The 27,767-nt window shown below is 42.2% G+C and overlaps 1 long non-coding RNA gene across 3 annotated transcripts in view; it reads right to left on the bottom strand.

Annotated features, from left to right (window-relative positions):
• The window catches only part of LOC106112636 (uncharacterized), a 32,239-nt gene extending 4,629 nt beyond the window's left edge, over window positions 1–27,610 (bottom strand). Inside the window, exons 1-4 of one of the 3 annotated variants that reach the window (XR_008749263.1) lie at window positions 27,470–27,610; window positions 26,416–26,546; window positions 23,787–26,155; window positions 21,647–21,755 (exon numbers count right to left, since the gene is read on the bottom strand). This is a non-coding gene — a long non-coding RNA (uncharacterized LOC106112636). Of the gene's footprint in view, window positions 1–14,803; window positions 26,156–26,415; window positions 26,547–27,469 lie in introns of those variants that run through there. The other 2 variants (XR_008749262.1, XR_008749261.1) reach the window with 2 other exon arrangements.
• Between the last annotated feature and the right edge of the window lie 157 nt (window positions 27,611–27,767).

Raw genomic sequence — 27,767 nt, 5'->3', positions numbered from 1 at the left:
ATCAAATTAAAATGTAACACAAACATTTATTTGTGAAAAACGCTGTGATTTTTGCTGAAAGAATGCAAATAAACTTCTGGCTTTCTCCTGTCTGTCATGAGGCTTTACAACACCTCAATAATAAGTAAGATTATGTAACTTTTTCAGTTAAAACTTTATTTACAGAACAGCATCCGCACAAGAAATCATGTTTGGAACAAGGCTGAAACCACACAAGAAAATAAATTTGATCTTTGATGACAAAGAATGTTCCTCACATGATCAGTTCTCTAACCAGTGAGGTTTTACAGAGACTTTCAGGCAGTGCCTGAAGTTTTCTGATTTCATAATTTAGATGAACAATCTTAATGACTAAAAATTAACCTGAGAACACGGAAAAAAAATTACAGTTACATTCCTATTCAAGCCATGGGAGAATCTGAAAATCTAAGGAATCTCAAAGGGTTTACAGTGAACAAAGTATACCGATTAATTAGGTTTGCCTATGGAATCACAAAAAAACCCCATCCCCAAACCCACACTGTAATCCAGAAGATAGAAAGGCTCTCTCGTTCCTAACCGCGATTTGTCATCTCAGGAGAACAGATGTAAATTGGAAAGAGGGGAAGACAACCAGGGCTGTCAAGAAAAACATTGATTTGTACTCAGCTGTCTTCTTTAAAATTGCCTCCAAACCTCCCCAGAACAGCAATTCATGCAGGAGCAGAAGGCCCGTCAGTGGTGACTTGACGTCGCATCCTCTCGCCCGTAGGCTCACCAGAGAGGCATCCCATCCACTGACAGGGCACTTACCACCCCACAGAAGATGCTGCCGCACTAAGTGCTGTCAGCTGGGAACTCAAAGGCACAGCTATCACATGGGCTGATCTCTGAAATGCGTAAAGAAAAAAAAGACACTTCCCCTCCTCAGTATCAATAGGAAACATTTATAAATGCTACTATCAAGTAAACTGCCAACAGAATAGAAATATTATAAACTCTGGTGGCACCTGCAGGTGCTTTCTGCTCTTTTCAAATGTTCCTTATGCCTCAGTTAGCAACAGCCCCTACAACTTCTACTACGCTGGGAACAGCACACATCAACAAGGAAAGGTTTCAGGTAATAGATGCCCTTTAATAAGTTTACCTTGCATTGCCTTCTGGTATGAAGAGTGTTTTAACGGTTTATTCGAGTAGAGTCTTGTGCAGACGATTTAAAAGTTCTTTTGCTACACAGAAGGCAAAGCCTAATGTTATTTTTATTTCTGTAAAATTTTCTGTAACGGTTAAATATTTAAAATATGTATTTTGTACAAAGGTACACAGAAGACTGTGTGCAAAGGCCATAGATTTATTCTAGTTCATTCAATCTCTGAGCAAGAACGTAAAGTTTTTTGGTCTTCTCTAATAAGCCATTGCTCAGCAAACAAAGGGAAAAAGGTGGTTTATGCAGCACGACCAACGCCAGCAAGGGCTTCCTGCAGGCACATGGACAGTTACCCACCAGGCAGAGCCCTCTGCACAGAAATATCCCATCCCTCCTGCACCTGCTCCTTTCGAGGGTTAGAAAGTGATACGCTATGGAAGAACATGAGCTCAGAGTGGAATAAATCCACGATCTTTCCTCAGGTCTGTAACAGTGGTCATTGTCGTGTTCCCCCCTCCTCCACTGCCCGGGCTAGCGGGCACCAGCAGCATACGGCCACGCAGCCAGCTCCCTGTCCTGCTCGCTCCCCTTCGAACATGTCCTGAACTCCCACATACCACCCCCGGCAACATCATCCTTGATAAAGCCTTGACTTAAGCAAGAAGAGGAGTCCTGACACAATTACCACTGCCAGCACCAACAGCCTAATGCACTAGTACTAAGCAAACGCCTGTGGTTTGGGGCATAACCAAACACTTCCCTTGAAACGAATGACAAGCTTTGAAACGAGAGAATAAATTGAAGAAATGGATAGCAAATGCAATGAGGAAAATGAAATTTTAAAGCAACATTAGTCACAGGAGACGACGACAGTGGGGAGAAGTCAGTCATCACTTTGCGCTCTGCCTCACTTGGTGGCAGAAAAGCTCAAGCGTTCACACCAGATTGCTACTTTTAAGCGCTGCAGAAGAGCTATTTCGGCTTGCCACTGCCGTAAATAGGTGAACATGATGTTCCTTTAGGCCCCTCATGATGTGATGGAGTAAGAACCCTTAACCTACAACGGAGAGGACATAAATATATTTTTATAAACACACAGAAGCTACATGGCTTCTGGGCACTTACAACCACCTTTTAAAAAGAAGTGTTAGGAAACATTGAAAAGAATATATCTAATGGCACTAGTTTCAGTAGTATAATGCTAGTCCCTTTAAATTTTTTTTCACTATTCCACATTTTAATTTGGTGAGGAATTGTATACATAGCTAAGCAGGCCAGCACCCCCTTTACAAATAATTCTCATGCTTCCTATCTGTTTTCACATGCTCAGCACCACGAATACAGCACAAACCATGGCAGTTCCTGAGAAACAAACAGGCACCAGCGCAGGGCAGAGCCAACTGCCCATCGGTCTGCAGGGCCCAGGCGTGTGTCAGCCACACACTGAAAAAACAATTCCATTTAAATGTTGGTGCTCTGGGGGTGCTCTGCCATCACAAGTGAAACATCGTAAAACTGAGCCATTTCTGGGATGCAGGATCCAGATATGAAATTACTGCAATCACAATTTGCTGCAATTAGGCCAAAGAATTACACAGCGGCAGCCAGGATGTGTGACCAGCAAGAAATGACCTCTTCCACCGCACCATGGGTGTCCACTGCTGCCTCTATGGACTGTCCCCTTCACAAATCCCCCCGGCAAGTCACCTACAGCCCTTCCAAACCCCGAGGTATTTCTTACTGTGCTTTTGCAGGGACTCTGGTCAAGGGGTCAAACCAACCCTGTAACCTGTAGGTAAACGGCACACATTAATGAACACCTTTAGCTCCTTTAAAGGGGTACATTGGAGCAGTCTTTGCAGCAGTCCCAGCGCCTCACAGCACAAGTACGTTGCATTTGGGGTGTGCAGGGGGTTATGGCCCAGCAGTACGCGCTAGGGGTGTGATGGGTGAGAAGGGGGACCCAGCGCCACCTTTGTACTGCAGTCACTGCCACAGACAAGATCATCCAGGTCCCGGCTCTCCGAGGAAACCAGCTGAACTGCGGAGCACGGATTGATGAGGGAGTGCTGAGGCAGAGAGGTCCATGCATGCACCCATGCCTGACACCCTGTCCAAGGGACCAACAGTAAACTTAGTTGGTTACACCGTGATTACTTCACTCTTGACTCTAAGTACGTTAAAAGAATCAAATGATATTGCCCATCATTAGCTACTGCCTTTAAAGTGATTGTTCTGGTTAACATTTCCTTTAGGAAATAAGAGGGTAAATTAGAGGTGGCTGCAACCTTTATCAAATTGAGAATGATTTAGTGCAGCAATAACGCAGTATTAGCTCTTATCCACAGCCGATTGCTAAGGAAGATCCTGAAAGAATTTTGAACTAACAAGTGGTAGTAAGAAGAGCGCAGGATTGCTTCTTCCAACTATAGCTAGCACTATTCCCCTGGTTAAATAAGATAACACATTTGAAATGCTTAAATAAGGTAATGGTACTGAATGGTTACATAAGATAATGCATCTGAAATATGAGGAATAAATTTAAATTTGTCATTTAAACATGTCAGAGAACCAGCCTTCATGCAGAGTGCTCCGGAGCATTTTTCTTTACAGACCACAGACACCACATTACCACCGTTCAGAGAAGGACCATTCGCATCAGTATGCTCCAGTAAATAGGTCTCCACTCTTCCTGTGACCTTTGTAAAGAAGCCGCACCACTCTTGTCCAAATTTAATGGCATTTTTCATCACCTGTGACTTGACACAATGGACAGCAATAGGAAAGGACAGAAATACAAGTAAATTATGTGAAGGGGGGAAAAAAAATGACATCATGAAAATCAGACATTAGAATTTCACTATTGCAATGGGAGAGGAAGCATGCAAAAGGTGTTAAAATTAAGCTTTCTACTTGATAGTCTCAGCAAGTTTGGTCCAGAGGAGTGAGCACATCACAGGAACGGCTGTTCTCCAGGCAGCGATGACTGCAGTGGGGTCCTTTGACAGAGAATGCTGGGCTTGCATTGCCTAAGGAAAAATGGACTGTGAGCATTTATATTTAAAGAACAGTGGGAATAAAATCTGGGAGACATTAGCAGCAACTGACAGAAAAAAGCTGTCTGTGGGTACTGGAAAAGATGAAATCTGCACTGAAACCTGGCTGTGCAGGCGCAGCGACTGAACCCTCAGCTTCTCCCACTGTGGAGCTATTTCTGGGCTTGGAAAGAAATCCTCTAGAGGGAGTCAGAAAATTGTTTAAAGGATTTTTTTTTTTCCCTTCCAGTCTGATAGTATCAAAAGACCAGGGGATGACAAGCCATTCCACAAAGAAAAATAGTAATTAAAGAACTTTGCTTCATTAAATGAGGAATATTTAGAGCACAGCAGAGGCAAAAGGCTTACAGAGCAAACAGAAACATTTACACGCAGAGAGGCACAGGCGCTGGTGCGGCAAACTGCAGACCAAAGGGGAATCTGCCTCTCCAGGGAACTTCAAAGAAAGACATTTTCACCTGTCAAAAGAGATTTTTTGAAATAAAATCCATGCAAGGCAGAGGAGCTTTAGGGATGAAAGGCTTGCAGCGACAGTGCCAGGGTGAGAGTAGCCAGAGCAAAGCGAGGGTGCGGGAGGCGGAGGGTCAGCCTGCCAAGGTCGGGGCCAGCAGCCGGCACCGTGCTCCTTCCAGAGCTGTGTGCATCAGCACTTCCGTGCTCCTGGTTCAGGCACCAGATACCGTAGTAAATTTTTAATTAGATAGCAGTATGGCCAACATAGCATCACTGTTTGTTCAGGGAAGGACTTTAAGTAATTTTACATCAGAAAGGTATTTTAGGTCCTTTAAAAATCACAGCCATTGTAAATCAGCGAGGGGAAATGCAGTCTCGTTTTTTCCCCCCGAAAGTTACGAACAATTTCACTATATCCAGAATTTATTATCCACAGTTTGACAGGATGCTTTTAACCTATTACAAAATTTATGGTTCGGATTTCAATAAGATTCTGCAGCTATTTATGTATGTGAGTAGTCCCACAAAAATCAACGGAAACGCATATGTGAAAGTGGGATTTCTGTTCCAGAAAAATGCTACATTTTTTGTTTGGTCTTGGACAAAAAATATCTGAATTAGGATGACAAGTTGATACTGCAAAACTAACAAAATCGAAAACACATAGGAAAATGAAAGTTTTCTTCTAGAGCTTCAAAACAAGTTTTGACCATTTCTTTCACCTTGACGCCTGCATTTCAAAACAGGGAGAACAGACTGGCCCAGCTACCAGCTCACGGGCACCGCTGTGGCAGGGCTGGCCCTGTGCTGGGAGCAGGGGCAAGGGCTGGCACAGCAGCCACCATATACGCACCACGAGCACCCCGGCAGTAGCTCCCGCAAGCCAGCACCGCACCCACAGGGAAGGGAACACCAGAGTAGCTGTGACCAAACAGCAATTCCCTAGGGTCAGCAGAGCTGTTCCAAAGGCGGCACCTGGCTGGAACGGCTGAAAGAAGAACCACCTCAAAATAGGGAAAATAACGGCATCTGAAGTCTGAAAGTCAAACAAGACCCTTTACACTATCAAATGTAAAGCGAGCTGGAAGAGGCAAACCAAAACATACTTTTGATTTTTGAAGATTTTACATTCTCCACACCCCCACCCTCCAAAACATTACTGGAACACCTAACACATTAATTTCAAAAAAACAGATGCTTTGATATGAAACTTCTATCCAAACATTTCTGCCCATTCCAGTTTAGTCCCTAAACCAAATCAAGTGAGAACTTGATCTTGAGAGGTTCCTCTACCAGCAAAGCAGTTTGAATGAAGATGGCATCCGCTCCAGACAAAAGGCTGGACTTTTTACTGCATTCCTCTCAAAATACAATTTCTTTTTGTTGAGAGTGTTGGCAGCTCAGGCTCTGGCTTACCTTTCAGGTCAGTTAAAACACGGCTAATTTAAAAACATAGGCTCATCCCTCTAAAACAAGTCTCACTCAGCAATGAATCAGGCTTGACACTGCTGTCAGCAGCGGACGGAGTGCAGCAGTACTCCCAAGGGCTAGAGATGGCAGTACAGATGCAAGGTTTATAGAACTGGAAATCAGAAGGAAAAGGCTAATTACAATATTTAATTCTGGGAACGCCACACCAGGGGCTGCAGGTTGTCACACTACTTCTGCACACACAGAGAAGTAAGCTTAGGGCCTGGGCTATTGCAGTGGGATTCCCATCCTCCTGGTCCTCCCTGTAGGCATTGAGAACCCCTGAAGACCATGCAGCTGTTCCCCTGCACGCATCAAATCCCCCAGCTCCAGAAGGGGTTTCTGGCACTGCGTGATCTGTAGGACCACAGAATCACAGACTGGTCAGGGTTGGAAGGGACCTCTGGAGATCTAGTCCAACCCCCTGCTAAAACAGGTTCTCCTAGAGCAGGTTGCAGAGTTGCGTCCAGGTGAGTTTTGAGCGTCTTCAGAGAAGACTGCACAGCCTCTCTGGGCAGCCTGTCCCAGTGCTTGGCCTCCCTCAAAGCAGAGAAGTTCTTCCTCATACTCCAATGGAACTCCCTGTTGCAGTTCATGTCCATTGCCCCTTGTCCTGCCATGGGGCACTGCCGAGAAGAGCCTGGCCTCATCCCCTTGACACCTGCACGTAAGATATAGTTAAGATCCCCTCTCAGTCTTCGCCAGGCTACCCAGCTCTCCCAGCCTTTCCTCATAAGGGACATGCTCCCATCATCTCATCATCCTTGTAGCCCTCTGCTGGACCCTCTCCAGTAGTTCCCTGTCTCCCTTGAACTGGACTCAGCACGACAGATGCAGCCTTACCAGGGCAGAGGAGAGGGGGAGGATCACCCCCCTTGACCTGCTGGCCACACTCCTCCTTTTGTACCCCAGAATCCGTCTTGGCCCCAAGGGCACACTGCTGTCCCATGGGCAACTTACTGGCCACCAGCACTCCCAGCTCCTCCTCCACAGAGCTTCCTTCCAGCAGGTCAGCCACAGCCTGTCCTGGTACGTGGGGTTGTTCCTCCCTACGAGCAGGGCCCTGCACTTGCCTTTGTTGAACTTCACGAGGTTCCTCTCCACCCAGCTCTCCAGGCTGTCCAGGTCTCGCTGAATGGCAGCGCAGCCTCGCAGGTTATCAGCCGCTCCTCCCAGTTTTGTATCATCAGCAAACTTGCTGAGGGTGTGCTCTGCCCCTCCATGCAGGTCACTGATGAATACATTGAACAAGACTGGACCCAGCACTGAGCCCTGGGGAACGCCATGAGCTACAGGCCTCCAGGTAGACTCAGCACCGCTGATTGCAACCCTCTGAGCTCTGCCATTCCAGGAGTGGAATCCAATGGAGAAACGACTTCCCAGGCACAACCCATGTGTCTTTTTCCCTTTTTGATGTCTACCTGGTGAATGCTCAGCCAAAGGAATCGCCAGATTCTTCTCTGTGACAGCCCAGCACACACCTTTGCTGCCAGCATGGCGCTGGCTGCAGGGAGCTCCCCCAGGAACCGTGCTCAGAGCCCCAGCGCTCACCCACCAAAGATGTCCTTCTCCAGCCATCACCAGTCAAGACAACTCTGACAATACTTATTCTGTATGTTATTCTGACTTTTTACTTCTTTTGACTGTGGTACACTTGAAACAATCTCTGGATTGCTGCCAAGCATGCCTCTTCCTTGAAATATATAGCCCTCTACTCCCTCAAACAAACAAACAAAAAAACAACCAACAACCAAACAAAACCCCAACAAAAAAACAATCAAAAAAACCCCTAACCCCTTCCCAAAAAATCCTCAAACCAAACAAAATCGACACCCAGTTTTTACTAAAGCATTTTGCTCCGACTTCTCAGTTTCCTCTTGGCTGAAGGAAAGAATATTATGATGCATCTTACAAAACACATCGCACCTTTGTAACACTGTATTATTAGCAAAAATAAGTGTTTGTCTATGCCTGGATTTTGCACCAATAGAACTAACTAGATCTGTTTGGAAACAAATGCAGTTAATTCATAAAACTTGCTAGTATCAGTGTAATTACATTAGTGTAAACTTACTGATATAGTTCATGAAATCACTTAACTACTGTGCTTAAATGCATGCATAATTGTGCTTAAACCAGCTCTAAATTTGACAAACATATGCCTGACATTTTTAAAGTGCTAGTAAAGAGTATGTTCAAATGAACCCCTTAGAGATCTAAAATCTAAATTAGGAATCAGAGATAACAGGAACACAGAGATGGCATTAAATTCCAGAAAATACACTCAGGCCTCAAGCCTAACGATTTGCCTATACTCGAAATTTCTTGCAGCTCCACTTGCTATTTGGTGTTACAGAGCATTCTGCGCTGATAAACAGAAGAATTTGTTAGGAAACAACTGGTATTTAGCAGCATTTAGGAAACAGGTTTGCTGGGACGCAGAGGGAGTGCACATGCAGTCAGTCAGCCCCAACAGCTGCTGCACCTCTGCCAGACTCTCCACTGGTATGTTCTACCTAATCATTAGAATTAATTTGCTCTTTTCTCCCCCTGCTATTTGACTATGCTGGTGACTGCTACAAAGTTGCTCAGGTCTCTGAATTCCTAGCCAGTCTACACCAGAGGAACAATGGTACAAAATACACTCTTGGAGAGGCTGCTTTGGCCAAAACAGAGATAAAAGGTGGAAGAATGGAGTAAAGGTTCCATAAAGCATCACAGGGGTTGCTCAGTTTGAGATTAAGACCCAAATTTCAATTACCCCTGATACAACTCTTAAAACACACAACACAGCAATTGCTAGAACATGTGGCACACCACCACAGAGAACTATCAGATGGTTTACCAGAACTATGACTACCTGTTTCAAAATGTCACAAGGCAGTTTGGCTTACCATTACTTGAAATAGCTTAATCATAAGGCATCTCTACACTGCCCCATCCCTGGAGGTGTCCAAGGCCAGGCTGGACAGGGCTGGCAGCAACGTGGCCTAGTGGAAGGTGTCCCTGCCCATGGCAAGGGGTGGAACTAGATGATCTTCAAGATCCCTTCCAACCCAAACCCTTCTACGATTCTATGACTACAAGTACTCTGCTCTCTTAACAGTCGCTCAAATGCAAAATGCTTATGGCACTGAGACGAGTTTCAAATGTGGATGGCACTCTAGGAATTCCTGAATAGAGGGCGGGTTGTTGTTTTTTGAGGGGTGGTGGGTTTTGGTTTGTTGGGGTTTTTTGGTTTGGGGGGGGTGGGTTGGTGGCTTGGTTTTGATTTTTTGGTGTTTGTTTTGCTTTTTTTTTTAACACATGGTACCTTCAAGGAATGAAGACCTTAAATACCTGGAATCTTTGGGCAACAGAAACAGCCCACAGGACAGACACACACAGCTAAAAGAAAAGTCAGGCTGCTCAAAGAAAATATTCCAAATTGATTAATTTGAGGGAAAGATCAAAGGTGGTGGGTTTTTTTCTCCCCCTTTTCCTTTATTCCCCAAATTTCCTTTATATACCCTAAAAATAAAGGCAGTGTAACTAGTTACATTTTGTTTAAAAGGGGAAAAAATTTCCTGCCTGCTGAGATGTTACATTGGATTTTTAAGTTTTCTCCCCCACAGGGTATGCATGGTCAGAATCTGAGAGAGACTGTAGCAAAATTTGCTCTGCAAAGGAAATTGCTTTACTACAGGTGGCTTAAAATTATCTGGTTTCTATTTATGTTCATTAACTCAAATACCTTGGGAGAAGTAATGTTGGCCGAGACTTCACATGCTTGCCTTTTCAAGTAAGGGTTTCCAAAGCTGACAGCCCCCTATCTCTGGGTTATTCACACTCTCCCAACAGGAAAAAAAAAAAAAAAAAGATTTTTAAAAAACAGCAAGACATATTTCTGAAATTATAAAGAGGATTTGTTTTCTATCCTCTTTTTTAGGCATCATGGTAAAAAAAAAATTTTTAAACGATATTACAAACCACTTCTCCCTATTCTGATATATGCTATAAACAGGAACAGCAGCTTTTTAAGAAACATCCACAGAAATAACAGATCACAAAGGAATGAGAGAACTGGAAATAACAGGAACCATGAAGAAATTATTTTAGAAGGAACAAAAAAAATATAATTTCTACATATTCGATTTCCCAGCCATGAGTTGTCTTCATTTCCCAACCCCTCAATTCTAAGGTCTGCATCTTAACCAGCTAAAAGCTATTAAATAGTCAGAGAATTAGCTTTGGACCCATGTGTATATTAGAACATCTGAAGGGAAATTAGGCAAATAATCGCTTTTTATTCAGAAGCCTAACTCAATTTTAATATTAGAGGAGGAGTATTTACTTCCAGTCCCACCAGTTTTCCCAGAATCTCCACCCCATTAAACTTGCTTGGCAAGATATTGACTGACAACACATTTCCCCAATGAAAGACAGGTTACAAATCACTTGATCATCGGCATTCTTTGGCAGAGTGTTCCTGAGAGTGTTTCACAGGCTGCTGAGGAATCTAGGGGCTGATTAATGCTTCTGTAGGTATTACATACGCCCAATCTATACTGGTAACCCCTTTTGGGGACATGAGGCCACAAAGTCACATCTGGAGAACTCTTAATGTTCCACAGATTGCTCAATCACTCTGTTCCTTCTTTTTGCTTCTACTTGAGTGCTATGGCTAGTCACTCCTATCATTCTCAAATCTTTTGCTTCTATGATCTACTGAAGATTGGTACCAGTGGAATAATAAATTGTGTAGAAGGCGATGAAATAATACTACTTTTGGATTTTCTAACAGCAACATTACAAAATAGCCAAGCCAGTTATTTCTGCTCAGGAACAACAAATCAGCAAATCATGGGGTACTGGTAAAATGAAATTTCAATACAAAATCCTTAGGAACGTGTTTAAATAAAATAATGTTACATTTAAAGACAGCCAGAAACACCTTTCTTTTATGCAAATTTCATAGAATATGAATCCCTCCTGCTCCAAACTCGTGTACAATAAGGATTTTACCTTATTATTTACTTATACTTCTTAAAAACAAGTATAGCTAGCAAAACTTATGCTGTGCTTTATGCACGTAGCCCCTAAGCAAAATTCAGAATAAAATCTGCTTTGGGCTGTATGTTTACTAAGTGTGTGAAAGATTAAGAAACTCTGTTTCTAGAAATCCAGCAATACAGAATTCCAGAGCCAGAAATACAAGACAAGACCCTGGAAATGGCAGTGGATATGGCCAGAAAAATGTTAATGCTTACAAAGTACTGCAATAACACATCTTTTGTTGGGCAACAAGTTAAAAGCACTTTAACACAGATGACATTCACCAGACAGTCACAGCCATCCACGCAAAGAGAAAACTATTTTGTTGTTGGTTTTAGAATATCTGACTATGTATATCAGGCAATGCTTTCATTTTAGTGGTAGGTTACAGCCACACTGACAGCCAAGTCACATATACTTACCTTGAAGCAAGAAAAAATGGGAAGGTTAAAAACACTGTGGCACTTCATAGCTGTTTGGAAGACAGGCTGCTGTCTAGATACACATTTAATGTTCATTCTTCTGCCTTGAAAGAAAGGCTATTAATGCTTTTAATCACTGGTATTTATGAACAAATAAAAAGCAGGTATGTTCATCACATCAAAAAAAAGCTTTGTAAGGCAAGCTAGTGGTAGGTTACTCCAAACCCAGTCCTTTTTATCAGCTTCACCACATAAGCAAGTGGCATCTATTCTGCTACTCACTATTACAGGATATTCCCTGCAATTTCAGTTATGAAATAAAGACTATGGGACCTCATTAACCAGCAGGTAGTGGAATCCACCTCCCTCATTTGAACGCTTCCCCAGTGTTCATCTCACATCAGCAGCACATTTTCCTCACCTCAGGGTTTGGCTCTTGTGAACTCTGTCTTGGGGAGAGCCGGCAAGGAGAAGGGCAGTGGCACGGCTGCAGCCCACTTGTAGGGCCTTCCGAGCAGTGTGATTCCACAGGTCTGTACAATCGCAATGACACCCATGTTGTTTTACTTGCTCTCTCTGATCAGTCATCTTTTTATTGCTGTTTGAGGTTCTGCACGGAGCAGCCTGGTTAATTCAAAGGCTGTTTCCAAAGGCTCCTCAATACACAACTGTGCACTCTGACCTTCACTTGCTCATGAGCCTCCTGCACCTGGAGATGACATGGTCCAGTTTTGGTCATGGCGATACCAAGGCTATGGACCCTGCTCTTTCTGCTGCCTTTTCCCTTGGCACAGCTCATTCCAGCCCTCATCTTGAAGTGATCTGGAAATCCTCAGATTTACTGGTCTCCTGCTGAAATGATGGTACCTGTCAAAAAGACTGCTTGGGCCCTTCTTCAGTGTAACGTCTTCTACTCTTCATATAGGATACCTAAAAGGTACCAGTACAGGCTAGTAAAAGGAACTCTTTGACTATAGGATTACCCCACTGAAAGGAACTAAGCTGGACAGTAAACTACAACATACCGAGAACTGATTTGTCAAGAGAAGGGACCCCTTGGAAAACTACGGCATCTCTCAGGGATCCAAGATTGGAGGTGATCAAAGAATTGCCAAAGAAACTGTAAAATTATAGACAGAAGGGCAGGACAGACCCACTTAACCCCTGTGGTGATGTGGACTTGCCTGTATCAAAACCTCAAGACGTTAAGGACCTGACTTGCCTAAACAGAGGGCTTTCCAAGGAGATCAAAGAGGACAGCAACACTATGGATCTCAAGAAAGTTTCTTCCACAATTTCAACACTTTAACCAGCAACTAAAACCAATTGCTTTCTGTGTATGTGGTCAACTGTGGTGTAAATCCGAGGGTTCATCCCCTCAGTAGGGCCTCAAGTTAGCTGCAGGGGGATTCTTTCCCAACAGGATTAGGCCACAAGAAGAGGTGGCCAGAATGGAGGTAAAGGAGACTGTTCATGACAGAGGGAACAATGTACGTGGGCATCTAATCTAGACTTAAGGGGAGCTTAATGTACGGGATTCAGTAATAGGACCTTTTGGCAGGAATCTGTAAGATAGCCCTTTAAAAAAAAAAAAAGTAATGCAAAACATGATCTCTACAGGTACTTCTACACTCCTGTTCCTCCTTTATTGTGGAAGTTTTTTGGGTGGAGTTTAGATGTTTCTGGAGTACAACATTGCTCCATGATTATAAAGTGAGTTTGTGACAGAAGCAGCCCTTTATAGGAAAAAAAAAAAATTCAAGTAGCCCTTTGCTAAAATTAACTTCCTATCCCTAGTTTTAAGTCCCACCTATGTTTCCCTTGTGATCAGAGATGCTGAATAAAGACATGTTTGTGAGTACTTACAGAAGGGAGGTGGAAAGCTGGAACAAGCTGAAGATTAAATCAAGGGGAAGATGTTTTGCTGGTGTCTGTGAAAACTAGAAGCTGGTAAGCCACTGTCTTCATTTTAGAGGAACAAAAAGCCACCCTCACTACTCATCCCAGCTAGTAAATAATAAATCAGAATCCCTCCATTTTACCTCACAGAATAAAAAACCAAAGGTGACTTCTTTGTATTATTGTACTGTTCTTGTATTAATACTGTTCCTGGTACTAGAACTAACCTTAAGTAACCTGTAATGCAGAGATGTATCTTCAAATACATATGACCAAACATATCAGAGTGTTTTAAAAGTTCACAAACATACTAATTAATACAAAACACTCATGTCATTTGACTTCTCACTTGCATAATCACTTGACCTGAACCTGTGTGTGAATTAGATATAGGCACGGTACGAACAAGTACAGCTCATCTGCATCCATAAAAGCTCAATTTGCATGAATGGCCATTGCAAATGAGCAGGTACATTTGCCATACAGCTCTACGTACCTCCATGGGCTCCTTCAGCACTTATGTATTTTCAGGATCTGATCCTGTAAATCTACCTGTTTCTTCAGATGAATGCTCACCTTTCTTTATAAGCACACACTCCCATTTATGCTGACTGCCACTCCTCTGTTTTCTGAGGCCTGTATTAAGATACCCCTTGACTGCCAAATTAACTTTCTTAGTAGTTTTCACACAAATTAATTTGAGTTTCAAATGTCTGACTGACTTGCAGAACTGTCTCAGAGAAAAACAAAGGGCGGCCACAAAATTTCCACATAGAGAAACAAGATTTGAAAATGCAATTCTACTTGTTTTGCCCATGCTGCAGTGACTTCTAGAACTCTCAACTACCAGAAGAATTTAAAACGTTAATAAACCACAAACATCCATTTCCTATGGCTTTCCACTCATAAGGCTAAGATAGGAAAGCAAATATTTAAGGAACAATGACAGAAAAGAGTACATTTTTAAGATAACTGTAAAAACAGTAGAAATAGACGTAAGAAAATAAACAAGGTTATATCATTTTGTATTTTCAAGAAAGAAGCTATTCATGAAGTATGGAGGAAAGAAGAAGACTGTATTTTATCCCTCCCCTCATGGGGCTTTTAAATATACACAACATATCGCAAGCTCTGGGAATTTTCAAAAAGAATAATGCAGCACATAAGCAGTAATAACATTCAGAGCCTCTGAATATTTCCCTAGCTCATCTCCAAGCACACATTCCAGCGTAAAGATCTGTGCTTTGAGCTTCATTCAGAAGACACACAGAATGCTGAGGCACTTTGTACAGCTATTATCTGAAAAGTCTGACCCCGCAACAAATGACACTATAGAAGAAAGCTAAATTATCAAAACTTTCTTTCAGCATTGTATGCTCAACAGGGTGTTTTGCATATCTGACTAAGCAGCCAATTTGCTGCTAGGTAAGCAAAGAATTTCTGATTCTGTTTGTACAGCGCTGAACTCTAGCACACAAGAGGGTGAACTGTGAATATTCTGTGAAGCTCATTTGATTAAATCACTATTTTTGTAATAGCATTTCTGTAAAGTAAAAGCACTTCCATTTAACCAAATGTCAATGTTGCTTTAACAGAAATGGGAATACATGATCCATATAAAGAAAAACAAACATACAGGGCCTAGACAGCCTGTTTCTTTTTGAAGTGAAGTCTTTTTATGCTTAGCAGATGACAAATCCTTTTTGGTATTTCAATATTTAATATCCACCGCTTACTCCTGGGTTTGCTTTTGATGTATTTAAAAAAAAAAAACATGTCATTTTCCAAGGCCTAGAATAGTAGTACTGCACTAAGTATGGATAGCAATTAGTAACTAGAAATCTTTCCTCTCTTTTTCTACTCAAATCTTTTCTGTCCCCTCAAGCATTTTTTTCATTCTGAAAACACTTGCAAGATTTTGCTGGGTCCACTATTGGCAGTTTGCCCCTCAACCACTACAGCACTCTGGGACCATGTGGATGGGGAAGATGTATTTCAGGCACTTGGTCCACTGACTCACTCTTCAATGTACCATCTGATACACTTACGCTTCTATCTGTTGTCTCTTAAGGTTCAAGATTCAGCAATGAAACCTTGATCCCTTATGTTGCATCACCCAGGATAAAAAAAGATCAGAGAAGTGAATAAAAATATAATTGGGCTTGTTAGTAAAGAACAAGTCCAGAGAAGAAAAGCTAAGACTTATCTTTGTAACAGATCTCTTCAAGTGTATAGGCACTTCACAAAAAGGAAGGCTGAAAAGGGATAAAATTCCTCCCTCTACATACCTAACGGATAAGTATCAGAGCAGCAATGCTATTTCATCTAAGAGATGCTGTGACTCCAAGGATACAGCCAAACCACCATGAAAAAGTTAAGATGTCTTGTATCCACGAGAGGCTTTTGAACAGCCTCTGCATCTTCCCCAGTCCTGTTTCCAGTTTGAGGCCACTGAACTTTGCCATGCTGATCACACCTCCCTCTAGGAATAGATTTTCAGACACATTTATCATCCAGAGACCCTCGTTGAGGGGAAAAAACTGCAGCTACTTATTACTGTCACTTCAGTCACATAAATACTGGATGGAAAGAACGAGCTAAGTAACTCTACAGAAAATAATCTAATGGTTGCAGAGAAATTACAAGGTGAACATGAGTCAACAGTGTTTATTTTGATGGCAGTGCTGCACTTCATGCGGATCAAAGACAAATATAGCCCAGGTTTCAGCTGGAGCACAGCACCCTGCTTTGGAACGTTGTGCCTTAAGAAAGGGGTGTATCTAATACAAACTATATACAGAAAGCCAGTAAGAATGATCAGATGTTCAGTAAATAACCTACAAGGAAGGGCTGAAGAGACAGAGGAGGCTGGCCTGAAAAAGTGACCACAAAGTCTGTAAGTACTTTAAATAAAGTGTTTGAGGGGGAAGGAGGGGGGGGGGGGGGGGGGCAAAAAAAAAAAAAGAAAGAAAGAAAAGGGAAATACTTTTTTTCCTTTTCCCAGCCCATATGAGAAGAAATGGGTTTACACCGCAGCAAGAAAGATTCAGGTTACATGTTTTGACCAGCAAGAATGGCAAGGAACTAGAGCAAATTACTGGGGGAGCAGAAAGGTCAGTATTATTTACTTCCAACAGCAGCCTACATAAACATCTGTTAGGAAGAAAGTTACGTGCAGCTGACCCTGCCCTGAAAAAGTATGGACTAGATGTCACCTTCTGTACTTATGAGTCAATGTTTGATTAGTTCATATTCTATCATTATTTATTTCTTTTACTCTAACGTCCATAAAGTCTAGCCACTGACTCATGCCTAGTCCTGGGATAGGATAAATATGTGACAGTAATTCCACAAAATGCACAAAAAAGAAATAAAAGAGGCAACAGCAGAGCAAGACAAGGCAGGGAGGCCCAAAGAAACAGCAAGACACCAGTGACAGTCCCAACAGCACATCGAAAAAGAATTCTGAAAACTTTTGCAGTCATCACAGTAAAGGAAAATTAAGGGTTATTTAGGAGAAGGTTTTTTTTACAGGATACTCCTCCTTGTATGAAAATCATGGTTTTAAATGCAACATGCAGTCAACAGAGGCTGGGCACACTATATCAAGCAAAACTAGCAGCTGACTAAGGAGAGGTGATGAGAAATAAGGCAGGGCAGGATCCGAGATAAGGAAAAACACTTCTTACTGAAAGCAAGAGAGCAGAGCACAAGAAAGGGATGAAATAACAAACCACCATTCTGTACAAGACCCTCCGCAGCATCACTCTGTGTGGATGTAACACACGATGAAATTTGTCAAGTTAGAGAAAACAATGTTGGAAGGAGTGATTAATTAAATGATGAGATGCTGCCTAAGTTTTCTCATGTGCAGATGGCCAAGGACCTCATCATTTAAGATTTCATGTAGAAAGAAATATGGAAGTTTTCAGAGAAAAATCTTATTTCAAAGATGATGCCCAATTTTAATTTGCATGATAAGCAAATAAGGCTGTTTGATCTGCTGCTTCACTAAGACAGTGAAGGAAGACTGGCAGAGGAAGCTAATCGCCAGTTTAACTGTGTGATGCGTACGCTGATGCCTCATTTACACAGCCACCTTCAGAAAGGCAAAATGAGATTTTAAATTGTGACAGAAAACAGAACTAGGTAACACCAGAACTTCTGGTATGACCACTAGTTTCACGCTTATGCAAAGTGAGAGACGAAGAAGCAACATGACAACTACAGTCTTTGATTATATACAGAAAAACAACCATGACACGGTAAGGAAGCACCTAAGAGGGTGAGCAGAGGACTGGTGGCAACCAGCCACAGATGCCACGGGAAAAATGAAGTCCAAGAGCATAACTGCTAGTGGCAGCAGCAAGATGACAAAGGAAACCTCTGCTTCTAGCCAGTGGAGCATCTTGGTCTTCTTGTTAGGGAATAAACATGTTTACACTTGCTTTGCACCCCATTATACATTGTAGACTGACCAGTGTTGAGTAGATTTAAGAGAATGGGACATCATAACCTCTTCCGCTCTGAGATAAAGCTCAGTTTTTGACTTGAGCATCACTACAGCTGCTCATGAATCACAACCTCAAATGGTTTATCATCTGCAAACGGATGTTACAGGACCGTTCTGTCGGATGACTGAGCCATCTACTGAATTTAGCCGTAACACTACACGTTAACCCCGAATGTTCACCAGCCTCGCCCACAGAAAACACCAACACCTTCTTGTTTTCCAGGGGACTGTTTTCACGTATAATTTAATGAAAGGTGGAAGTATCACATAAACCTCAAGCAGTGGAATGGGATGTATACCAGTAAACTTTAAAATGCATTAAATCTATCTGGAGGACTGGGAACAAGACAATCACATCACCATTTATATATTCCTACACAATTAAAGCAAAATCTTTTGTTCAGATCACAGGACTCAGCTGTGTCAATTGAATTGCTCTGATTGAACTAATTGAATTTCAGTTGCTCAAATCTGGTTTTGAACAGTTTTGTATGACATTCAAAAGACTGAAGACTTCCTTTATAAATCAAGTGTGTGTGTGGAGGGACAACAAATGATCTGGCTGTTACCCAGAAAATAACAAACACGTAATGTGTTTTACTGGAGCAGCATACAAGTTTTATCTTTCAGTCGAGGCCTCCGTTTACTAGGGTGGTGCACGAAGCGCTTCCCATGCTTTAAAGTCCTCCTTCCTCATGGAAGGAGGTAGGGACCCTCACTCTGCAGGCTACTCAAGTAAAACTGAACACTACTTATCCACGTCCTCCTTCACCCCTGTAGCTACTATTGCATCAGCAGACACAAAATGTACCTGAATTACAGCTTTACAGGACAGAGCGCGGGGATTACTTGTAAAACTCCTGCTTTTGCCACCCAGAAACTCCCTACCCACCTAGGAGGAAAAACAATGCCGCCACAAGGGGATTACGATTCTCAATTATTTCCAGAGAAACATTTATTTAATTAAATTTTAATTAAATGCCAGGCTAGAACTCATGGCTGATGTCTACCAGCAGCCTCTGTACAAACTTGCTGATTGTTCTTTATTCTCCCTGCAGAAGCGGAACTGTAAGCAGCTTATGAGCCAAAACCAAAGCACTCACAAAGCCAATGGCAGCAACTCCATTAACTCCACCAGCCAGGCCATCGCATCCAGTGTGCACCTCCTATTCAGCACCAATGCATCACCCTTATTCCAGTATATCGTGTCCACTTTAAAGGCATCAACAGTGAAGGAACCCCGCTTTGTAACTTTCTAAAAAGGCCCGTCTACTTTAAAATTAATTTGGTTTTGATAACAACTTCCATGCCATGGAATTTGCTTCCTTCCCTCTTCTTCCCCTCCTTCTGTCTCTGAATAAAAAAAAGTATCCATGTATTCTCATACAAGTCAAGTCTTCAATTTGTTAATTTAACTTTTCCTTTCCTGCCTCTGTGTCTTAGAAGTAGCTGCATCTATTTTTATAACTAACTGGGCATAAACCCCCACAAACCTGAAGACTAGCCTGCATGTCTAAGGAGGACCAAGTCCTTTTGGGTGAGCAGGAAAGGTGACTTTACTGCAGCTCAACTTACCCACCTTAAAAATGGACATGAGACCTCCTACTAGTTTGTACATCTCATGGGCATTATTCAGTTATAAATGATGCTATGATTATTTGTAGTTATCAATCCATTGGCTGGCTTTGTCTCTGGCTCAGTGAGTTTTTTAACCATTACAAGAATTGCAAAACCCTCTTTCAGAGCGCTGGCTAAATAAGGAGTTTCGTATCCTATCACCAGCTGTGACTGACCTCCAAGTTTAACTATGAAACTATTTGTCAATGGGCAAAAAAAAAAAATGGCGGGAGGTACAACACACCATACCTTTACATTAGGCAGAAAAATTAAGAAGCACAAAGGAAAGCAATGAAACTAAAGGATTATTAAACTCAGATAACCTACTCTGGAAACTGTGAAGACCTGATTGCTGAGGAAGAAGTCGGAGATCTGCTAATCTGCTTTTACACCAGCTGAAACTGTAGTTTTCATTTTAGCACTAGAACTATTTTGTTTCCTTGGCTTTAAAAGGAGATTATTTAATTTTTTTTAAAAATAATCAGCTTTCACCCTGCCTTCCGTATTGGAAAGGTGTTTGAAGATGGCACAGAAAAAGCATTAAACTACAATTTTTGGGCTTGGGGGTTTCATCATTATAAAAAAAAAAACCAAACAAAACAATCACCACAACCTTCAAGCAAAAATAAATGTTGTAGAGAATGTTAATTTTTAACAGCATTTTCAAAAGTGCAATGTGACTCTCATTCCATAAACTTATAGCCATCTATGACAAAGAAAATATGCATAACATTGCCACAAAAAAGAAAAAAAGGTCACTTTATTAGGGCTGAGCCCCAGTGCAGACATATACATGCCAGATGTAAGCTACAAAACTATACTACTTAGCATTGCTGCATTTACTGTCAGGACATGCTTGGGAGCGGTACAGCGCGTCTCTTCCTGCCCTGTAGTACAGTTCAATCCTATAGTAGGAGTACTATAGGACTCAATTTGTGGCTGTAGGAATTGTACCACAGCAGTCACCAGGAGCAGTCAGGGATGCTTATAGAATGTTTTCAAGAAATAGCTAACAATCTTGTGATAACTTTGTGCACTGGAATTTCTGATTCCCTCTTCACCTCTCTCCCAAATCAAGCCAGAAAGCCTTTGTTCAAGAATGCCAAACAAGCTGCAGGAGGCAAGTTTTTAAGAAACAGGAGGTGGAAATGACAAAAGGGAAGCAACAGGCAGGTGAGAGGTTGAGAAAAGCAAGCCTGGCAGTTCTTCGAAGTGGATAAGGAAGACTCAATGAAACTAGGAAGGCTGCATATGTCTCCATACATGTCACTGACATGCAGAACAGCTAGGAAGGAAGCCAAGTATTCTCTTAAATAGGACAAAATAATTATTTCCACTGCACAGATGAAATTTTATTATCTGCTAATGCAGATGTTGGGGCTAGGCAGTTAAATAGACTGCCCTGACTATAAAAATCAGAGTACCTGAATTCCAGACCTGTCTTTGACACTAGACTGATGCAGGACCTTTTGCAATTCACTTCAACAATTTTGGATTGAAACTACACTTACCAAGTGCTAGGAAAGTGAGTTTCAATGACACATTAGTGAGAAAAAAATAATATTTTGGGGTTAGTACTTCAGAAGTACCCCACTTCCCAGTGAAAGATTTTTCTCATTTGAACTAGAAATTTATATTTAAAAAAAGCCTGGATCTAGCAAAACATTCCTTATCCCTTGTCCCTCAAAATTTTTCAAGAGCTTCTCACTCCCTAATTCCATTTTGAATCAAATCTGAAATGTTCCATTCAACATAACTGGAAACATATTAATAAACGAAAAGTCTGACCTACAGTTTAAGGAATGGCAAATAGAAGGTATTAACACAGCAAGAAGTACTGAAACAAATTAATTTATTACTGATACAAAACCTTGTGTAATGAAAGTGCAAAACCAGAAGGTGGTTTTTTATGTTTGTGTTTTTTTATTTATGTTTAAGTGTTGGGGGGTTTTCTTGCCTGAATTTAAAAGATTTTAGTCATTATGAGACTAACGCAGTCCCTCCAGATCCCTGCCCTTTCACTGCTACGTACAGAAAACACAAAACAAAATCTTACCACCTCCAATTCCAAAATTCTAGCCCAGCCTGAACACTTTAGGAAACCCTGGGAAGCTCTGGTGACAGCGTGAAACCTTGCAGGAACTGCGCCGTCCATGTGCGCTGGCCTGAAGTTGGAAAGCAGAACAAGGTATGACACTTCAGCTGCTGCCACCTTTATCACTTACACTACGACCAGTAGAGTGCTGGACAGATTTTTTTACTACTGGCAGAAGTTACTACAGCAGCTGCACTGGGAATTACACTAGTAACTATGTCCCATGAATCACATTCCTCTTGAAGTCCCCTGCCCAAGAACTGTCCTCACTTTCATCTTCACTACTTAAAACTGTCAGACTTGAAAGCTCCCACATCCACTGCAGCAAGTTTTGTAGAATACACTCTTTCTACAGCAAGTGCTTCTTATTTTGAGTGCAAGAAAGAAACACACTCCATTCTTCCAAAGTACTTCTGCTGAATCAAAACTTAATAACTCTGTAAAGTATAAAAACTACAAGCACATTTCCTTTTTTCCCCCCCAGAAGAGAGCAGAACTGGTCAAATGGTCCCAAAAGTTTTCTTAAGAGTCCTAGCGGGACAGTAAGGTTACTGTACTTTGAACTACATTCATGCTGCTGGTGTGCACACCTTGTAAAAACCTGACATTGTGTTACTGTTGCTTCAAGTTACTCAGACAAACTGCCATAAAAACAAAACCCAAAACACCTTTCTATTTATACCAACACATATTCAGATTTGGCAAGAATCTCCAAATTTTCTATTTTGAGTCCTCCAAACATCTCTTGTCATCTTCAGGAACAGCTAAATCAGTCCTGCAAACTCTTTTCAATAAACCTCATTTAATACAGTTTCATTTTGACACCACCATTCACTGTATTTTCCACCCTAGTTACAAAATCCACAACACACATTTTTAGTCTCTGAATTCTTTATGTAACCTTACACTTTTTATACTAATAATTGTCATTTCTTTCCCACCTCTGATTTTGTGTTTATTTTGCCATACCACAGCTGAGTTTGTCAGCTTTTTAAAAGGAATTTTATCAGGAGTTTTGCAAGAATCTCTGAAGTTCTTTTCCTACTTCTGTGCTGACCCACTCACAGATTTATGACAGGTTAAAAAAAAAAAAAAAAAAGTGCTGATTTCCCATTCTCCCTCTTGTCACACATCTTAACAGGTTATTCTATTTTGATTCTCTACAACGTACTCAGGAAAGCTCCATGGCCTGCTCATTTGACTTCAAAATTATGCTAGTTCTTCAATTTAGGGTTTTTTTCATTTCACCCACAAATTACCCCAAAGATTTATCTAGCAATAAAGTTAATCCATAATATTGTTGGTTTACAGTGTCTAATTAATGAGATTTTACAGAAGTTCTGAAGTTGATCATGGAAAAAACAGCTTGTAAAAGGAAGACCAACAATACTAAGAATGGCTGAATATTCAAAATAAGTGATACATATTATAAGCCTCTGGAACTAACAGAACCATTATTTTTCAGTTGTTAAATCCTGTCCAGTAAAATCAAATATCAAAGCCATAAAAAAGCAAACTTGTTTGTAATGGTGTCATCCTCCTTCATAAATAAAATGATTGTTTCAGAAAAGAAATACATATAAATTTGCCAGTTTACATGAGAAATTGCCTGATTATCTAAAGAACACCAAAGAATAAACTTAATAAATACTCTTCAGCATCCTTTTCACAAAGAGAGACCATATACAGTGCATTTCCTGGTTTAAAAAAAAAAAATCAAAACAAACCACCCTCCAAAACTCATCTAAAACCTGTCCTAGAAGCACACCAACTACAACAACCAGTTTTGGTAGGAAATAAACAACTGTCTCTGACAAACAGAAACTGGGGCGGCGGGGGGGACATGCTTCAAAAGACTTGCAAAAAACTATTTAAACTATTTTAAAAATTAGTGTACAAGTTCTAGAAGGTTTATCAATGTATATATTGATCAGTCTATTCTTGCAGACCCACAAAAAAATGTGTGGAACAATTTCCTCCCCTGTTCTGTTATTTACAAATTTCCAGGCTCTGCTGGTATGCCTGATATTGTGTGAATAAAAAGGTAAATAATATCCTACACTCAACTCTGAGGGGGGGAGGGAAATGTTTTGAGACATACCAGAAGTATTCACCTCTTCTTCTCCTCCTAATTTGCTAACTTAAAACAGCTGCCTCCCATTCTATGCATTGCTTTAAATAACTTTTCTTCATTTCTCGTCTGAGCTTCCCAGTAGAGTATCAATCCCTTACTCGAAACACTGCTGGAAAACAGAATATTGTGACACAAACATGAAGTATTCACAAGCAATTAATGCGGAAACCAATGGAATCACTCACATGCCAGAGCAATTATACACCAGCCCCAGAAGCAAGCACTGAAAAACATATTGTTTTGAACTTGCCAAAACTCCCTCAAAGGACTGATTACATTTTAAAAACCGAGCAATAAGCAAGAACCCTTCTGGGTTTAGACTTGACCATGCAGTTTACACCTTGCTAACCACTACTGGGGAGATTTAAACAACTGAACAACAGACAACAGGCCTGACAACTGACATCCAAGCCTCTGAAAATGGCCATAAGCTCCAGAGCTTATTCATCCAATGTCTTGAGCTCTTTTTTTTTTTTTTGCCTATAGGACTCTTCTATTGATTTTAAGGGTCTCAAAGCATAAGATTGTGTTGTCAGAAAATGTATATGGTTTGCCAATGCTCATTTTTGTTCCTTTTCCACAAAATTCCTGGATACCAGCAATTAATACTGTTCCAAATTGCCCTTAATGACCATCTTCCAGCTATGCTGGCAGGTGGGGAAGTTAAGGGCAGGAAGAGGGACAATTTAAGAACAAATTTTCACTTTCCAGTTACCGTATCTACATACACAGAAATGACTGAAGACTTCGATGTTACACAAAACATGAAGGAATGCATTGTCCGGATGCAGCATGGACAAACAAGATATCAGCAGATCTACAAAGGAGTATTATAAACCACAAAAAACAATCAGCAGCTCATTTCAGCAAACGCTCAGCTATTCAACAATTTTACTCATAGAACACAGTAAGATTTCACACATGAGGCATACACTTTATGTATAGGAGCCCTTCATTCAAAACCTGTGTTAATGCAAGGCTGCAGTACTCATGTTAAAAAAAAAAAAAGCAAATAAACCATGCATAACAAAATATAAAGTGTGGATGAAATCACCCGATTGGCCACATTGCAGTTACACTAAATAGTCTATAAAGCTTGATCAGAAAATACCTGGAAAATAATCATATAGAAGCACATGAAAAGCTAACACAGGCTCAGCCATAACTGAAGTTTCCATAGCGGGTGTTTTTAGTATTTCAGATTTTGGCCCAGGATTCTGACATATGATCAGCTTCAGCTGCAAACCTGCATTTAGAACCTCCTTTGCACAGAGATAACAACAGATCTCTTTTAGGCAATGAAGAAATTGGACAAAAATGTGAACCATGTACAAAAAATCAAACATTAACTGTAGTGATTATAACAATTACTCACAATATTAACTTCTTTGTACTTGAGCTTTAAAAAACAGAACATACAGATCAGGATGGAGAATATTTTCATCTTCCAACAGGAGACTGACCAGGGATCCTATAGAGCAGCTTCCCACTATTGTAAGCAGGGCTCAGACTGCTTTTGCTGCTCCGCTGTTAAGGACTCCGTCAAGGCAGGATTCCATACACTGTGTCAGTATACAGTATTTCTAATCAATGACATCTACAACAGACAGTTGACAGCTTTATTCATAGAAACACATAATAAAAATTCCTCACCTAAGAGCTAGTATGGCTTCATCAAAATGTAAACAGTTTCTCCCTCTATTAAAAACAGCAAAATTGGATCCTCATTTTAAATGGCATCATCATATCCATTTTTAAATCCAACTTACTTTTTTTTGGTATCCTGAGAGTATTAGTACAGTGACAAGGGTTTTTTTTTGTTGTTGTTGCCGTCTGTTTAAGAAGAGCTGTACTCCACAAAGACATTATTTAAAATTTATTTACCGTTGTGATAGGATGCTTAGGTATTTGGCCTATGGAACATTTCCATTCATTTTTAGTCCTCCAAACAGTTCTCAAGACTTCTCAAACCCTTGCAATACAAGCAGCGCGCATGTGAATGGGGCAGAGGGAAAATCAACGAGTTTCAACATTTAATTTTGGTTTCGAACTTCGAGTAAGTTTCCCCCATAGTTTTCAGGGCGGCGTTTTCTACAACTTCATGTGAATAGAACATACAAGACATTCTTTCTTCTGAGAAAACAAAGGAAAAAGTATCTCTGTATTCTCAGATTTTTTTAAAAGTTATAACAGTGTAGTTAATACACTTTAATTTAGTTACTTTTATCATGGAAACAAAGTTCTTTTCCAAAGGTCTTCACCTGTGCCATGAAAACAAATCCCAGACCAAAACTTCCTTTGTGAAGCCTCAGCCCAGGGGCCACCTTTGTCCATACCTGTAAAGGAGAATTTAAAACAGAGCTAAAATAAAATTCACCCTGATCCTGAAGTCCTAAACACTTTGAAAAGTTTGCACTCTAGAACTACTGCAGTAACTTCGATTACACCGAAACCAGTGCCACAGAACAATAAATAGTGACCCGTCTACACCACAGACAAAACCAAAATCCAATGGCTCTAACAGCTAAATCATGAGGCCCTAAACCACCACAAAAATATTTAGCCTGTTAGAGAATACCAGTGGTACACTTTTTACCTGAAGCTGGATCCAGCTTGACCCTTGTCCCAGCTCAGACTCTCTCAACCAAACTTGTGCTTAGCTGCCAGCTGCGTTCATTACAGCTTATCTGCAGGCGACACAGGTATTAGAAGCATCTCCATCCTGCACTGCAAAATATTTTGACAAGTCAGTCTTCCAGCAATTCTCATCTTTTTGTTGATTCTGAGCATCAAATGTTTCAAATGACTCCTGGGGATTTTTAAAAGCCCTGTCTTTTCCAACCACCTGAGGTGAAGGCAAGGTTAACAAGTCCATCAAAACTCCAGTGACTCTGTCACGAAGGGGCAAGAAGGAGTCTCGCCAAGCGAATGAAGCTCATTTTACCTATCGCCTGCTACGCCTAACAAAAACGGTGCCCTGTGTTTGACAGAACCAGTCACAAGTACACGCAGAGGAGCGAGCGTGGGGTTTTGCCGCTGTCAGAGCACTAGCGGATCCGATACCTGCCACAGCCAGCGAGCCCTGCCAGGGCACAGCTGGCACCTCGTTCCAGAAGCCCGCCTGGCAAAAGGTAGAGGAGAACGAATATACCTTCTGCTGGCAACACAGGCCAGCCGGCCCCACCGCTTCATCCAACGACTGGACGTGAGCAAAAGCAGGAGCGGGCTTCCGAGAGACGGCAAGGCGCTGGTGACACCTTCAGAGCCGCGACAAGCATCCCCCAGGAAAGCTTTCCAGAGAGGGAACCGACCGACCCGGGGGTTCTCCGCACAAGCGCCGCCTCCCCGCCCTACCCCTCTCTGCCCGAAGCCCCTTCAGCCCGCTCGCCCGCGGAAGGGGCACCCGGAGCGGCAGCACCCCGCGCTGACCGAGCGCTCGCCGCCCGGCCCCGCTGCACGCCCTCCCGCCCGGGGCCCGCGGAGCTCCCCGGCAGGGCAAGCCGGCCTGGCCTCGCCTCCCCTCACGGCCAGCGCCGCGCTGAGGAGATCGGCGCCCCTCCCCCGCGCGGCGGCCCGCCCGCCCCGCGCTCTCCCCGCCCCGCCGCCGCCGGCCCGCGCCATTCCCCGCGCTCCGCCGCCCCGCTCCGCACCTTTCCCTCCCTCCTGGCTGCGCGCCCCTGCCCGGGAGGCTCCGGCTCTAGCGCCGCTCCCCGCCCCGCGCCTCGGCGCCTCCCCCCCGGCTCCAGCAGGCGGGGGAAGCGGAGCGGGGCGGGAGAAGGCAGAGCGCACCCCAGCCCCACCGCGGAGCCGCCGCTGCTCCTTCCCCATCAGCCACCAGCACGGAATGATCCTCCGCTCCCAGCCGGGCTGTCCCCCTGGCCGGCTGCGCCGCTCCCCCATTGGCTTCCACCGCCCCTTGCCCGCCCCATTGGCTCCGGCCTCGCGTTG

This window comes from Falco peregrinus, chromosome 1, assembly GCF_023634155.1.
Source record: "Falco peregrinus isolate bFalPer1 chromosome 1, bFalPer1.pri, whole genome shotgun sequence".
Taxonomy (NCBI): Eukaryota; Metazoa; Chordata; class Aves; order Falconiformes; family Falconidae; genus Falco; species Falco peregrinus.
This window is presented reverse-complemented; position numbering and strand designations above follow the sequence as displayed.